The following is a 10861-nucleotide window of genomic DNA, read 5'->3' as shown; positions in this document are numbered from 1 at the left end:
AAGGCTTATAACTTGGCCAACTTTGGGGCAAATTTTCACTGGAATACCAAAAGGCACATCCCTCACACAAAGGTCCCTTGCCAAGTTTCAAGTCCCTGCTCCAAAACATGAGGACACTAGAGCTTTTCAACAAAATGGTTCAAGATTTTATTTGAACAACATATTTTCCCCTGACCTGGTTACCTCATTCTCGGAAATGGTCAAAATTGGCTGAAATTTAAATAAATAAATCAGCCTGAGGCAGGCATTTGGTATGGGAAACTTCAACCCAAATGGTTAAAATTTGCCAAAGTTATAAGCAATTGAAAACAAGGGTTTATAATGGGAAATATTGGGCAATCTTAATAGGTGGCACCGCCAGCTCAGCCGATCACAGTTACAAAGAAGGCCCACATATGGGGCTTTCTTGATTCAGCTAGCTGAAAAGCCCTCTTGTACAGTACAAGTGAGGAGTGAATAGAGCCCAGAGGATTAAAACAAGGGTAGCCTTGTTTACTCATGGGCAGGGACAATCTGACCCCAGTATGGGTTCATGAGGGATGGTGGAAAGTGCGCAAGGAAGCTTCCCTTCCCTCTCCTCTCCCCTCATACACTCTGCACAAGGACCAGGGACAAACTTACACTCTGCACTCTGGCCAGCGTAGTGTGCTTTCTTCGGGAGCCCCCAGGATTGCAAATCACCTGAAGGGCCTGGGGTGGGACTATGGTCTGCCCTCTTCTGCCTTCACTGGCCTGCAGAGCTGGCTGGAGTGGCTGCTGCACCCAGGGAGTGCACTGTGTGCCCTGTGGTGTGCCAAGCAGCCATTTCAGCTCCTGATTTCTCTCTGATGTCTCACGCTCCTCCTTAGGCTCCCAGCATTAATCCCAGCTTTCTAAATGAAGCTGTCCATTGATTTATTACGTTCTGTCTGCGTCAGCAAATCAATAAACTAGAAAGCAGTTTGTCAGATGACCCATAGAATTCTGGGCAATTACCTTCCCTTTTTGTCTGAACACTAATGTGTCTTGCTGAAGAAATGAATAAAAACAAGAGGTTTGCTCACAACTTCCCTGCTTCTCTTTTGTTGTAGAAGGCTGGTTTGGTTAGGAGACTGCCTGCATGATATGATAACCCCTGTATTCTATAGGGAGCTAACTTATTTAACATATTTAACTCCCTAGAGTTAGCCTAAATTCAATGCTACATTTCCCCCTAAGGCCACTAGAAGGCCATTTATTTCAGTGCTTATTCTCCCCAAGCTCAATAATAATAGTAGCCTATCTTGGTGATCCTATTTTGTTTTCTTCTTGGCATGCAGTTTTATTTATCATTTTCTAAATTAATCAAAACTCAGGCTGCTTTGTGACATTTCCTGCTGCTTCTCAGAAACATTGATCTAACCCCAGGTGACCATTCAACATGTACTAGAGCTGTACACTGTGAAATTGGGCTGTGGAGTCAAGCTCCTCAGGAATCCATATAAAGTCCAAAATAGCAGTACTCTGGTTCAGTTGAATAAGCCAAATACCTAGTGTCTGTGTTGTTCTTTCACCCACTTTTTAAAGGCCTCCAGGAGTTACTATGGGGCCAGATAATGCAAAATCCAGATGTTTCTACCATTCAGGAACAGTTATACTGCAAGAAGACCTGAACTTGTGTGTGTTTGTACAGTGCCTAGTCCTGGGGCTCCTACACTCTACCACAATACAAGCAATAAATCTTGGTCCCGTGCATGACTCCCCGTTAAACCTGTGCTGTATGACTTGCACTCGTTATCAGTTTCCAGGCTGATCTTAAGGTGGTTTTGACCTATAAAGTCATCAATGGCCTGGGACCTGCCTCTGTCCCTGACATACTGCTACAGTTGTGATCAGTGGAGGCACCTGAGCTGGATTCTCTGTGCTAATAGAAGGGGTGGCTGGAGGGTGTTTCCCATTGGGGCCCTGCAGAATTGGAACTTGCACCCCCCACACACACACCCCTGGGAGTTTATTTTCCTTCAGGGTGTTCTGCAGGGCTTATCTTTTCTCCTTAGGCCCTAGGGAGAGAGTTGATGGATAAGACTGAGTATTGGTGGGATGAGGCTCTGGGGAGTCAGCAGTATTAACATAGATAACGCAGCAACAACTGCATTTTTTGCTTTACCTGATCATGGGGGTGGTTGATGGGTCAGTTTATTTATTGATTAGTGTATTTTAAAAAGGGCACTCGGCGCTCTGGTTGGCTGCTTTTTTGTTGTAGAGTAGTAAGAAGCTATACTGAAATAAAAAAGCCAGCAGGAAATATTGCCTGCATAACCTTTGAGAAATTCTTAGCACTATTTAGCAATAATTGCTTTACCACCATTAGCCCCATTCTGGCACGAACTCTGTTTCCCTAAACAATGTAATCAATGTCTAACCGTGCCATAAAACCATTTTACAAACCAGCAAGCCACTCCATCTCCTTTGCACACTGTTTTCAGATTCCCTTCTTGGTGATTCTATCCATGTTACTCAACTTTTGGATAAGAGCCTAGATTATGAATTTTGTTAAATTATTATTTTGAAGGGCCGAAGGGCCCTAGTCATGGACCCCATTGTGCTAGACATTGTACAGACACAGAACAACAGGACAGTCCCTACCTCAAATAGCTTATAAACTAAGAATAAAATAAAAGACAGATGAGACAGGCAGGGGAGCACAGGGAAATGAGACAATATGGGTCAGCAGGATCAACAGGCAAATAATTCTCTCTTCCTTTCAATATACTGTGGTAACTTGGGAGAAGACTGAGGGTGGGAGCAGGATTATTTCTAGCATAACTTCTAAATTTTGGTTGGTGTTGGTTATCAACAGCACTATTAAACAGATATCAGCACACACTACGGCTGTGCTCCAAGTAGCGTATTTGAAGTTACACACAGCTGAGACCATTCAGAGCCAGCTGTGATGGCCGGGTTAATGTTTAAATAACCTCCAAAGATCTTGCCTGTGGCTTCTTCTGTTTTAACAATGGTAGTAATATACAGGGCCGCCGAGAGCGGGTTTGGGCCCCGTTGAAAAAAAATTTTTGGGCCCCCCAGCAAGGGCGGACCGGCTAAACAGGGCTGACGGGGCGGGGGGGGAAAGCCGGGCCCCGGGCCCCGGGGCCCCTTCCAGACCGCCGGGCCCCAGTAATTTGTACCGGCTTCCCCCCCTCTCATCGGCCCTGGTAATATAACAGGGATTCTGGTCTTGCTCGTGTCCAGTGCTTCACCCATTCTTAGTTTGGAGTTGGTTTGTCCATGGGTAGCAGGTGAGGACTGTGGTACACAAGTTTACACTCATTTTAATCTCTCATTGAAAGTCTGAGTGTCTAATTCAGAAAATTGAAAACCAATTCAAGGTAAAGCAAAAAAAAAGTCTACCTGGTGCATGCCTGAATGCATTCTTGATCAGAAAGTAGAACTCACTGCACACCTTGAGAGGATATTCCTCATTCTCCTTATTTAACTATTCCAAAATAAACCCTCTCTCTCTCTCTCTCTCATTTCCATCAAAATAATAAATAAATTTTAAAATGGAGCTAATTCACCAATCCACTTCTTAGCATATGTGCAGTGTGCCTCAGGCAGCACGTGACCAGGATACATCACCGAATTTGGTCCACTGGTTGTATCATTAGCTTCCCCATCTTGGGCTGGGTACTGACAGGGAGTGCAATGTGAACACTGATCCATGCCCTCCACCAATCCACTTGTTTGACGAAAATACCTGCAAATAGGCAGATCCCAGAAAACCTGAGCCAGACTCTGCCTCATACATTGGTGTTTGCTGTTCTCCGCTGAAAAACTTGCAGCACGGGGTGGAGTAAACTACACAGACCTTCTTTCAGCCATTTGCTTCTGGGACAGATCTTTTGGCTAATATTACAGACACAAATGATGAGGACTGGCTGTTCAAACTGATGAAGCAGAGAGTTTTAAATGAATCACCTTTACTTTTTTCCACCTGAACACATACAATAGTATCCACATGATCAGAATTGGACACAATGTCAGACACTGTAAATATAAATGGTGGTGCTCTTACAAATATCTCTGGGATTATGCTTGCACTCTGCTGCCAATTATTGTAGTAAATATTAGAACAACTGAACAAATTTATTCTCCGTGAGTTTAACTCAGTCTAGCCCCTCTTTCTGCTCATGGAATGCTACTTGCTGGTTATGATTTCCTCAGATCTATTTGGGATCTGGATTGATTGTCAACAGTTCACTGTTACAATTTGGTACTAGATCTTCTCGATTATTGTTGGGATTAGCTACACAAATCACATGGAATTATCTGTTCACTGAGTAGATGAATGTAAATTATTTAATCAAAGAAGGTGGTTTGAAGAAGCTCCTGGGGGGTTGAATCTCTCATGGAGAAGTAGTACTTTAAGAGAAGGCAGCAGATCAGCATGCTTAAGGGAATTTAGAAAGTTTTAACCTTTTCTTTTTGGAGCCAGATAGTCTTGCTCAAGTCATCATTCCTGGGGAGAAAATAGGCTGCTCTAAGATTTACTGGCTGGATGGTTTAAATTTTCCCACCATATACTCACTCAGTTGTATTTTCATGCATAGTTTAGATTCAGAGGGTACCATCTAATCTTTGTCTGCCTTGTTTAATTGTGCCAAGACTCTGCTAAGGGTTTTGGGGAAATATAGAATCACAGAATTTTAGGATTGGAAGGGACCTGGAGAGGTCATCTAGTCCTGTCACTAAGATCATCACTTGGCTCTGTATGTTCCCAGACTTTTCTGTCTGGATCTACATAGCCTACTCTTCTATTATCTCCCTTCTGTTCTTAATCTTTTGTAAAGCTTTTAATCTTTTTTTTTTAATTGCAAGGCTGCACACTTTGCTTCTGTATAAAATCATAGAATTGTAGGACTGGAGGGGACCTCGAGACGTCATCTTGTCCAGTCCCTTGCACTCATGGCAGGACTAAGTATTTTCTAGACCATCCCTGGCAGGTGTTTGTCTAAACTGCTCTTAAAAATCTCCAGTGATGGAGATTCCACAAGCTCTCTAGACAATTTATTCCAGTTCTTAACCACCCTGACAGGAAGTTTTTCTTAATGTATAATCTACACCTCCCTTGCTGCAATTTAAGCCCATTGTTTCTTGTCCTATCCTCAGAGGTTAAAGAGAACAATTTTTCTCCCTCCTCCTTGTAACAACCTTTTATGTACTGGAAAACTGTTATCATGTCCCCTCTCAGTCTTCTCTTCTCCAGACTAAACAAACCCAATTTTGTTCAATCTCCCCTCATAGGTCATGTTTTCTAGACCTTTAATCATATCTGTTGCTTTTCTCTGGACTTTCTCCAATTTGTCCACATCGTTCCTGAAATGTGGCACCCAGAACTGCACATATTACTCCAGTTGAGGCCTAATCAGTGTGGAGTAGAGCGGAAGAACCACTTCTTGTGTCTTGCTTACAACATTCCTGCTAATGCATCCCAGAATGATGTTTGCTTTTTTGCTACAGTGCTACACTGTTGACTCATATTTAGTTTGTGATCCACTATGAATCCTGTCCCTGTGCTGTCATACAATGTCCCATCTATATAAATGTTGCATTCACTAGTCTGTAATTTTGTCACCAATATGGTAATTGACACAATGTAATTGCAAGTCTGTGAAGCACCTTAGCTCTAAAGGATGAGTCAGATCCTTATCTGGCTCAGCTAATTGCATCTTTTCCAAGGCACTTCCAAGCATTTTGTGAACCCTGTCCTTCTACCATTAAAAGAGAATATACCACTTCTATTGTGAATATCTGAATATGCTAGCATAAAATGCCATTTGTGTGATCAGTTGGGTGAATCGCTTATAATAGTCCCAAAAAGTGAATGCACAAGAGGTATGTGCAACCATGGCTGAAATAAATTTACTGTTACATTTGAGTAAATACAGAACATTTCCCCAGTATTTAGCCATTTCTAGTGGATGGTAAGTTATCAGAAACCAACACTGGCATGTTTGGCATACTGGAATTAAACAAAAATCACTTGGCAAAAACTTGTAGCTATGACAGCTAAATAACTTTGCTGCCTGCCTTCCACTATCTATTTGGAATGACTTTGTATCTCTGAAGTGGACAAAAAACCCAAAGCTGAACATATAGAAGAATGGACTTAAAAATATCTTTGAACATTTGTACTAGAGTTATGATGACAGTCTTTCTGATCCTGAGGAGAACTAATTCAGTCCCCACGTCTCTCCTCCTGTATAATGCTGCTAGCTCCTTTTTTCTTTTTCTTAAAAAAATGTTTTTATTTTATAATAATTGGTAAGGAAAGAAAACTCAGATACACCATCTGTACAACTCACTGCTAACAAAAATAATAGGCCAGAACCTACCTCAGTATCCCTCTCACCAAATCTTGGGCCTGGGCCTAAGCATTGCTCCACTTTACACCAACCACCATCAACAGCCAAGACTTGTTGGGACTTAAGAGAGGCCTGAGCTTGGCCCCTTCTCCTATGCCTACCTCCTGCTGGGAGAGGGGGTAATGATGCCACCTAAGGATTTCCCTACACAGAGAGAACCCTCCAGCAACTGTCTGGGCTGGCTTTAGGGCTTTTGTCCTGACAGAATAGGTCAAAGCAGCCCTTACATAGCAGAAATAAGACCTGTCGTGCACAACTGTACTTCTAGTATGGTATGTATTGATCAGAACTGGAACAGATCTGAAGTTCTTTCTCAAGGCAATGTAATTTCCTCCATAACTGCTTGGAGGTTTATATTCCTCCAGCTCTTTATTTCAGATGTTGTTATTTGGTCAGCATGCATGACAACCAATGCACTAGTTTGGTTGGTCCAATGAAAAATTAAAATTCAGAGGATTAGAAGAATGCATCTAAGAGCAGTATCTGACCATTATATTTCCAGAAAATGCACTCTTCCCTGACTGCTAATTGCTTCCCCTACAAATGTTTATAGCCCTACAGTAAATATATAGACTTTCAAATCATAAATGAATGAAAAGTACTTTTTGGGGAATAAAGTGATATGTTTTTACTGTATTTGTTTACTTTTATGTAAGCTCTTGAGATGGCTAACATGCTAGTTGTTAATCACACCATCTGTTCAAACAGTACTGACTAAATGCTTCAATTCATACTTCTCTTCTTAAAGCAGCTTTTTACAGAACAATATGGTTGTGTCTATTACCCCATCATTTGGCAGTGTAATATGAGATTTTAATTTTCCTATTTATTGTGCATGGGTTTTCAATCTCCAAATATTTTTTAAAAATATGCATACACCACAGAAAAGCTGTGTTATTGATTTCTCTAACATTGCAAACAGTGGAAAAATCTGTTCCATTCTGCTGTCAGACTTTAACCATTTGATTATATTTAAATGAGTTAGTTCAATGTGTTTCAGCTGAATGACCCTCTTAAAAATATTCATGTCTTGCACTGAAGATGGCGGTGGTGTACAACCTAGCAGCGGTGTCTACACTGTTGAATTTTCCTTGTTTCAGATTCCAGCTACACGAAGCTGCAAATTAAGAGCCAAATTCTGCTTACACTTACACCAAGGCAACTTCATTACTCTTGATGCCGTTGTACTGATGTAACTCCAAGAAGCATTTGGCACTAAATATGGAAAGAACAAGTTGGAAGAAATAAAAATCAAACTAAACCTTCTCCTAAAATATAAAATCAACCACTTCCAAAATTCAGAAAAGTTTAGTTAACTAGTTTGTTTGTTAGAGTTTTCTTTGTGTTCCTCTGGACTTCCTGGCTTCTGCTGAAACTGGAATCACAAATACCAGGAGGAAGGCTGCTCTACAGTACTCTCATTGCAGCCAAAACCCAGGCAGATTTGAAACCTCTCAAGAAAGCCACATTCCTCTGAAACTTCCAGCCTGATTTCTAGACCAGAGGTTCAGTTCAGATAAGCTTGGATCAGCTCTTGACTTGCTAGTGTTTATCTGAACTGAACATTTTGAAATTCACCCCTTTTTACTACTATACAGTAAAAGGAGGAAAATTTGAGTTGAACACCAGGAAAAGATCCTGACAAAGATATCATAGTGAGGGGGATTGTTTCCCAGTGGAAATGATAGAAAACCCATTGCTAGGGATAATTGAAAAATTGGACAGATTACACTGTTAGGAACATTACTGCCCTAGTAGCAAGATTGACTTGGTGACTTCATAGATCTTTTTCATCTTTAATTTCTGTGATCATACAATAAAACACACCAGGATATTCTAATGCAATCATTGTTAGCCATGGCTACTATAGATCGGATTCTGCTTGCTTGATCCATCTCTGAACCAGTAAATGCTACATCTTGGATCCTGTCATTCAAGGCAACAATTCCATCAGTGTCCCAAGAGTCCAGTCTGTTTTAGCCAGTGGTACTTTTGGGAGATATGTGAATAGATTGGGTCCCACTTCAGGCGCACTCTCTCAGGCAGAATTCCTGTCACGGTAATATCAAAGAGCTAATTATAGTTATTTTACTGAGATGCTCTTAATGGATTTATCATCTCCCCTAGGTTTGGCTGTTTATGCTGACTGCAGTATTTTGGGGGGGGAGGGGGTTGGTTGGTTGTTCTCCACCTTCAGTTACTGAAGTAGGGCTTGAGTTGCATTCACAGTCCAGGGATGGCTTTAAAATTGAAGTTTTATTAAACTTAATATAAAAAAACCCAAACAAATGCAGCCTGCATAAGTCCCACACCAGCTCAGGTTCACTGGGACACCAAAACAACCCCCCTGGGACCATACCTTGCTTCCCTACTGTGTTACCTTTTTCCCTTCAACAGTGCTCCAAGTAAGTTAACCCCGACATTCCCTTGAGAGCTACACTCCTCCCTTGTAAATGTAATGTCATCCTGACATTTGTATTAACAACATATATGTAACATTCAGTCCATTAATTTGACTTATTAGCAGTTGCTCATGAGTTCCACATGCTTATAAAGAGGTTTTTTTTTTTTAACACCAAAAATGTATGGTACGGGTAGTTCCATTATTCAACAAAATAGCCCATTTTGACAATTTAGTCATCTGTATGGGTTGCTGGTTGTGTAATTTGGTATGCATTTGCAGACTAGGGATCTCTCCCATGTCTCCAACTCTGGAGAAAGCCTTGGACTTCTTTTTTAGCATCTGCTGGGCCATTTTTCTTTGCATTTCTGACAAATGGTTCAGGTTCATTGCTGGTTCAAAAAGATCTTGATTATTCTTTCTGCTTAGAGGCTGTTTGGTGGTGGTGGATGTTTTTGTTTTGTTTTGTTTTGCATTTATGTTACATGAGATGGTTTTATCAGCTGAGTATTTACTGGAGTTTTAGATTTAATTTGCTGTAAACTTCCCAGCACAGTTTAATGTTGTGTCATGTTTTGATGGGTTACTTACAGGGATATGTATCCAGCAAGATGATCCTTTAGGTATTTTAACTAGTGTATCCAGCATCTGGCTCAAATATTGCTGTTAAACTTCAGTGTCCAGGCCTATGTGAGCCCAATATGTATTACATTATCCCCATAGAAAAAATGACTTATTACACCCCTTTCCTCCCACTTTAAGTATACACAAGTTGTCAGAATTGTTATTTCTGACAAACTTTACAAGCGCTTTCACTTTTGCCATGCCCACATGAGGAAATATTCATTTTATATTGTTAACTAGGCTAGGCGCTAGGGCCTTATTAGATGAAATGGCACCAGTAGTGTTTAACTAGCTCCTCAATCACATTGTAGCCAGTGATCAAGTTCTCTGTTTTTTGAGGACTGACCAGCCCATGAACAGTCAGGCATGGTCTAGATCAGAGGTTCTCAAACTGGGGGTCATGACCCCTCAGGAGGTCACAAGGTTATTACATGGGGGGGTTGCGTGCTGTCAGCCTCCACCCCAAAACCGCTTTGCCTCCCACATTTATAATAGTGTTAAATATAAAAAAAGTGTTTTTAATTTATAAAGGGGGGTCACACTCAGAGGTTTGCTGTGTGAAAGGGGTCACCAGTATGAAAGTTTGAGAACCACTGGCCTAGATAATACTTAGACCTGCCATGAGTGCAGGGGACTGCACTAGCTGACCTCTCGAGGTCCCTTACAGTCCTAGGATTCTATGATTCTATAAAATATCATCTTTGCTTAATTGGAAGTGGACTTCAGCCCATCCTTTGTAAGGGTTTTGAGTTACTTTAGCAGCTTTAAGATCAAGCCCATCTTCTATTTGTAATAACTTTTAAGCTTTCTGAGGTGTGTCCTTGGGACTCAAGACTATATACATCTATGCCCCAGTGTCCCATAACACTTATGTTTTTACTTTATTGAGGAAATACCACACCATATATCTCTTTCCACTTGGGTTTGCTGCATGGGGCTCAGGTGTCAGATATAGATCACTCCTGGTAAATCAGATGCAGGGCTTTCAGTTTTGTCTCCGCTGTCTTGTGATTTTTCCTGCCTGATACTGAAACTGTGTTAGGGACTCTGAAGTTCTGCCAGTCACTCATGGTCTTATGGGGATGACCCTCTGCCATTTCCCCAATGGCCAATTTCTCAAGCGATTCTCTGTCCATAGCATCCTGACTGGTCGTGTTCTCTGCTCCCACATCTGAAACAAGTGGTAACAAGTACTGCCTTTGCCAGATTGTCTGCAGCTAACGTATCCTCTTCTCTGGCTTTGCCTGTCTGAAGGCTTCCTCCTCTCATTATCACAGCTTTTGTCATGTGTCTGGACAGCTTGCTTCAGGATGTTAATTTTGGCTTTCACATCTTCAATTTAATCAAAAATGCCTTTAGTTCCCTTAGCTCATTCATCAATGGGTTACCTTTGGAGATTTGTCTTTCCTTGCAAGGAGGTGCTGCTTCATTTTGTGGTTTCTGCTCTGTATAC

This window comes from Emys orbicularis, chromosome 11 (genome assembly GCF_028017835.1).
Source record: "Emys orbicularis isolate rEmyOrb1 chromosome 11, rEmyOrb1.hap1, whole genome shotgun sequence".
NCBI lineage: Eukaryota > Metazoa > Chordata > Testudines > Emydidae > Emys > Emys orbicularis.
Note: the sequence above shows the minus strand (reverse complement) of the source record.